Genomic DNA, 6,798 nt, shown 5'->3' with positions numbered 1-6,798 from the left:
TCAAGAAAGAATGAACAGATGGAATTGATAAATATCTAAATACAGTTATAGCAAGTTGTCATCCAGGTTTCATTTGTTCTGGAAAAATGACATAATCTGAAACATTAAAGATATTAAATGTTGTTAAAGAAAATTCACCTTTTTTTAATTAATGCGTTTAGTGGTTTTTTTTTTTCAGATACATCCACTTCAAAGTCTCTGAAATCCATCAATCTCTTTTTAATAAAAGATCTTGATTTCAGATAAAATTAATATTTCTATAATTAGGATAAAGCAAACACACATTCTTATCTTGAGTTTATTATTTCAGGTGATTTATACTAGAAATGACTTCCATGAATATTAGAGTTCTGAGTGACATTCAAATATTTGCCTACATGCTTATGGGAAGCTTCTGTAGCTTTAACTTAGTAGAAATTCCAGTTTTTCTGAGTTCTTACATTCCTTCAGGTATTCCATTTTGTATTCTTTGTAAAAGACTGGATCATTATAGTAACCAGTTAAGACAGTCTTTCAATGCAGAATTTTATTTCCAGTATTTCACCACCATAAGGATTCCAGAGTTCTTGCAACACTTGGTAAAATCTTGAACTTTTTCAGAATACCTCTCTCTGGCCATTTTTCTCATTATGTTAGGCATCAGAACATCTTTTTCGACATGTCTTAGTTGCTGCTGGGGTTGAACACCATCTTGGTGGGCAGAGAGGGTGCTGTGTTGCCACCTGGGTCACATAAACCCATCAATCTTTCTAAAAGGCCTTTACTATTTTAGAAGTGTTTTATGTATAGTGCTTACTTATTCACAAGTCTTAACTCCCAAACTGGAATATGTCACCTCTTTGAGGCCAGGAACTCTTGTTACAGTCATCTCTGTAGCACAGTGTTATACACACAGTAGGACCTGAGCAAACAGGTGTTGAAATCATATTTTATTTAGCATTTATAGTAATCACTACTATATGCTTCTTTGGCATTTTACATATGCTAATTTAATACCAGTCTCTGTGGGGCTGAGAAGGAGAGATTAAATTTAAAATAAATTTAAATGTATGTATATACACACCACTATCCTATAAGAAAAGTTTAAGGCACATTTAAGAGATTGTAAGTAATGATGCATAAAGATTTGGGTAGAAGAGAAAGTAGAGATATTGGAGATTATGGTAAGTAGTGACATAGTATACAAAAAAGTTCCAGGCAGGAAGCCAAAGAAAAGCGTAGGTGATAAGAAAGAATGAGACAAAAATTGGAATCGTAGGAGATAATACGTATAAATAATGAGACATCGTATGTTGAGTTCAGTCTTCAAAACATTTTATTTGGAACCTCTCATCTCTGGAGAGAAAAGTGGGCCAATCTTTTTACTGAAGGAGTACCTGATACTCGGAGGCCATGTGGCTCCTAAGAGAAAGAACAAGAATTGAAGCCAGATTTTTCACTGCTCCTCTTGTAGTGACAATTAGCAAAGTAAATAAAAGACAGAATAGAGTAACTGCATCTTTATATGAAAACAGTAAACATGCTAACAATGGCTGCCCTTATTCACAGTTTACACGCAGGCATTTGTATTAACTTGTTTAATCCTCATAACTTAATGAGCTCTTACTCTCTGTTGCAGATGAGAAAACTGAGCACAAGGCAGTTCAATAACTTTCCCAAGATTCAGTAACTTTCCCAATAACTTTCCCTAAATGGTAGCAGTGGGATCTGATTTTGAATCCTGTTTGTCTCCACAACCACTTCTTGTCTCTTCATTCTGAGCAAGCTTTCTCATCCTGGAGAAGAAAGAGTCTATTGAAGCACTGCATCTAGACTTAATGTTTGTATTCAATAATTTCAATGACTGTTGGTATAACAACCAATCTGATTCCTGTGCCTGTTGCTCAGCCAGAAGTACTAATGATAGTTTCACTTATTAATCACATACTCTGTGTGGCTTAATTTTATTTTCAAGCTTCCATTAGATGTTGGCCTTCGATAGCTGTGGAAACAAAGGCATAGAGGGTAAATAACTTGTTTGCACAGTTAGGAAATGGCAGAGCCAAGAGTTCAGTTTGTGACTCCAAATTTTGTGACTCAAAAGACTCTTCTCTTAGGAGCTCCATTAAATGACTGTAGTGTCCTCTTCACCTCTGTCCCAGATGTGGGTCTCTTCCCTCCCAGAACTCTGTCCTCTAAGAGCCCATAGTTTTCATCACCATTATGGAGGTGGTTGATGTCAGTTGCCTTCTCAACCACCACAACCACCTTCTTGCTTGCTCACAGAGGCATGATTTTGTTCATCTCTTCAGAGGCCAGTGATAGGTTCAGGCATCAGCATGTATAGGAATTCTGGTTAATGAGATATGAGGGAAAGTCTGCTGGTGCATGGCGGTTTCCAGAAAAATTTTCTTTTGTCTTAAAAAGAAAAGAGTGCTCTCTTCCTTCTTCCACTGTGGGAGGGTATTAGAAGATATCATATCTGGAGTAGTGGCAGTCATCTTGCAACCATGAGGGGACAACCCAAGTTAGAAACAGCCAACTTGCTGAGAAACTCTGAGTGAAGACAGGAAAGAACTTAAGTCCTTGATGAAATCTTTGAACCAATGAATTACCCATTTGGGAACATCTTGAACTCAGGACTTCTTGTCATGTGAATAATAACATATCCTTGCTGTTTAAGTCACTTCTGCCTGGGTTTTCTGTCACATACAGTTGCAAGCATCCTAACTGATTTAATTAATATATTCAGCATCACCATCATAATCATTAACACGTATTGGGTGCTTACAATAGCCACTGTATTGAGCTCGTTATGTGCATCTTCTTATTTAATCCTCACCACAACCCTAGGAGCTACGGGCTTTTATAATTTCTACTTTACAGATGAGGAAACTGCAGTTTAAAGAGGTTAATCTGACCAAGGACTCACAGCAGGGAAGTGGCAGAACAATGATCTGAAGAACAAGGCACTCTATTTCCTTCATCTTTATTAAAACTGCAATAAACCACAAGTTTTATTATCCTTGTTTTGTTGATAAGGAACCTGCAGTTCCTCATCTACAAAAAGAGATTAAGTTCTGCCCCCAGCTAGTAAGTGAAAGATTCAAACTGAGGTTTCTCTGATTCCAAGCCTGTGTTTTTCGCTGTATGTTCAGGCTTCTCACTTGACCGCCCTCCCAGACTCTGAAAGGATTCCTTGTTCTCAGACTTTTCTTTAACTCTTTCTTCTCCCTTCCTTACCTGTTTTGTGCCCCAGTCTGCAAGCCCCTTGCTTTCTCCTGAATGACAATAGATATTTATCTCTACTTACTAGTGATCTAATTAAGCTACTACATCTCCTAGGAACTGAGTTCCTTAACTTTGTCAACACGCACCTGTTGCTTGGCAGCATGGACACCTTGCTGAGAGGATGGATACCTCAGGCTTGTGGCATAAAAGACACTTGGTAGGGTAAAGCATGTGCTTGGGGTGGATCAGGGGAAGGGGCTGGAGGGAATGCTTTCCTGTATGTGGCTCATGGGCTCTGCAACCCTGCTCCTTGGAACAATTAGAATGGAATACAGAAAGCCCCTAAATTTAGACCAAGGGAGAATCAAAATATTGACAATGTTAAAACTTTAGAGGCAAAAAGAGGAGGAGGACAGAGAGAAAGTTAATCACTACTTTCAGTAGTGTCAATTTAGTCCGGAGACTCAAACCCCTTGCTCCTCTTGCCCAGTATGCCTCCTCATCTCCTATAGGCTGATCTCATAGTGAGGCTGTGGCTCTTCCTCTCCCACCATGGTTTTCCGCATTTGAGCCAGACTCCTTGCCTTTATTCATGCAGGCCTGGATTATTACTGCTACTCTCCCTCCCCATCTTTCAGCCCAAATCCTAACCATTCTTGAAGACTCAGTGCAAGTCCTACATTCTCCATGAAGCCTTTTTGAAACACATCTGCTTACATGAGTCTATATTTCCCTGAATTTAGGAGTTGTGATGATTCAACTCCAGAGTGTGGATGCTTCTGAAAGTTGTTTCCACCACTTTCTCTAAAACCTTTGAGCTTCTGAGCTATTGACACGATTGGTCCTTAGAAATGCTGACCCTTGAGGAGTCCTTACCTATACCCTCAGCAGTGTTTCTAAGACCACCACACACCTATCTAGTGTTTTGCCTGACCTCCATCCTTTCTGTCTTCTTCTGGTAACATCACCTCAATTTTTCATTGGAGTAGCTAGGGGAAGGCATGTGACCCAAGTTTTAGTCAATAAGCTTATTTATCTCCCAAGTCATCTTATTTGTGCAGACAGCATATCATTCAGGCCAGTCCAACAGGAATCTCTATGAGATTTATATGGAGCTGTTTTAAAGGAGAGAATGGGTAAGTCATGGTGGCTCATGCCTGTTAATTCTAGCACTTTGGGAGGCCAAGGTGGGCAGATGACTTGAGGTCAGGAGTTTGAGACCAGCCTGGCCAACATGGTGAAATTCTGTTTCTACAAAAAATACAAAACTTAGCCAGATGTGGTGGCATGCACCTGTAGTCCCAGCTACTCAGGAGGCTGAGGTGGGAGAATTGCTTGAACCCAGGAGGCAAAGGTTGCAGTGAGCCGAGATCACGCCATTGCACTCCAGCCTGGGTGACAGAGAGAGACTCCGTCACAAAAAAAAAAAACAAAAAACTTAGAAATAAACTTAACCAAGGAGGTGAAAGATCTGTACATGGAAAACTGTAAGACTCTGATGAAAAAATTGAAGAAGACACAAATAAATGGAAAGATATTCCATGTTCACGGTTAGAAATAATTAATATTGTTAACATGTCTATACTACCCCAAGCAATCTACAGATTCAATGCAATGCCTATCAAAATTCCAGTGGCATTTTATACAGAAATAGGGAAAACAATCATAAAATTTATATGGAACCATGAAAGACTCTGAATGGCCAAAGCAATCTTGAGCAAAAAAGAAATAAAGCCAGAGGCATCACACTACCTGATTTCAAAATCTACTACAAAATTACAGCAATCAAACAGCACGATCCTGCCATAAAAACAGATACATAGAATACAGAGCCCAGAAATAAATTAATGTATTTACCATTAATTGATCTTTGACAAGGTGTCAATAATATACAATGGGGAAAGGATAGTCTCTTTAGTAAAGGATGTTGGGAAAACTAGATATCTACATGTGTATAAGAATAAAATATGACATTTATCTCACACTATATAAAAAATCAATTCAAAGTGGATTAAAGACTTAAATGTAAGACCTGAAATTGTAAAACTATTAAAGAAAAATATAGGGAAAAATCTTCTTGACATTGGTCTGGGCAATGATTTTTGGATGTGAGCCCCAAAGCACAGGCAACAAAAGCAAAATAGACAACTGGGATTGCACCAAACTAAAAGCTTTCTGCATAGCACAGGAAACAATCAACAGAGTGAAGAGACAACCTAAAGAAAATGTTTGCAAATCATACGTCTCATAAGAGGTTAGTATCCAAAATATATAAGGAACTAAAAAACTTAATAGAAAGAAAGTAGAATAGAAAGAAAGTAAAATAGAAAGTAATAAAATAAGTAAAATAGAAAGTAATAAAATAAAAGAAAGTAAAATAGAAAGAAACTCCAGGCATGGGGAGTTTCAGGGCTCTCAGTAAAGCAGGAAGGCTAGAGATGAAGTGGGAAGGATATTTGCAGAGAATGAAGCAATTTTCAACCGGAAAATATAAAAATGGAGCAACTGCAGAAACCCAGAACTGATACTTCTCTGCTGCTTATATTGTGTGAACACGTGTGTGTTTGTGTGTGTAGCAAAGTTAAAAAATTGAGTAATCAGATTGTTTAGCAATCGGTCCTCATTAGGTCCCGAGCCTTGGTGGTGGTGCCTCGTTCATGGTTTGGGGAGCACTGGCTGGAATGTTTGCCCTGAAGCCCCCTGCCTCACCTTTTCCTCTGGGGGTGGGAAAGGGGTACAGTGGGCTCCATCCTTGAAACTTGGCCCAGTGACACAGAGCATGGGTCACTTTGCTTTGTGCAGATTGCCAGACCTCAAATAGGAGGGAAAAGGCTCTGATGCTGACAGGTTTCTAAGTGAGGCTGGCTGGAGGCTGGTGTGGCATTGTCTGGGGAAGCTGGAGATCGGGATTATTGGCATTTTCCTTAACCACGTGACACTGGACAAATACTAGCCAACTACCAGCTGACTTGGTACCTTTAGGCTCCACCTCACCCTTTCAGTTGCCTCAGTGGAATCGAAATATAGGTCTTTCTGCTGTAAGACTTTTTCTGTGTTTCCCAAGCCTCCCAAATTCCTTGAAATGTATTTTAGGCCAGTTTTTTTCTTTTCCTCTTGTTAACTCTTTTTTCTTAAAATTACACCAAGAATTCATGCTTAACCGTAGAAACATGAGAAAATTCAGAAAAACAACATGAAAGAGTAAGTATAAGCCTATTGTTAACATTTTGTTATTAACATTTTGTTACATGTACAATCGTGTTAATCATTGTTAACATATTGTTACATGTGCAGTCATGTGTTGATTAACAACGGAGATTTTGTCCTTGTATGAACATCATGAGTGTACTTACGCAAACCTAGATGGTACAGCCTACTACACACTTAGGCTACATGGTATAGCCTATTGCTCCTAGGCTTCAAACCTATACAGCATGTGACTGCACTGAATACAGTAGGTAATTAGAATACAATGGTGTTTGTCTAAACATATCTAAACATAGAAAGGATAGAGTAAAGATACAGTATAAAAGATTTTAGAAATAGTACACCTATATAGGGCACTTACCATGAATGGAGCTTGCAGAA

At 38.7% G+C, this 6,798-nt stretch overlaps 1 pseudogene; it reads right to left on the bottom strand.

The window, feature by feature from the left end:
• Positions 1–373: 373 nt before the first annotated feature.
• On the bottom strand, positions 374–670 carry LOC112439865 (COX assembly mitochondrial protein homolog; annotated as a pseudogene).
• Between the last annotated feature and the right edge of the window lie 6,128 nt (positions 671–6,798).

This window comes from Pan paniscus, chromosome 4 (assembly GCF_029289425.2).
Source record: "Pan paniscus chromosome 4, NHGRI_mPanPan1-v2.0_pri, whole genome shotgun sequence".
NCBI classification, from domain to species: domain Eukaryota; kingdom Metazoa; phylum Chordata; class Mammalia; order Primates; family Hominidae; genus Pan; species Pan paniscus.
Note: the sequence above shows the minus strand (reverse complement) of the source record. Positions and strands in the feature narration are given on the sequence as shown.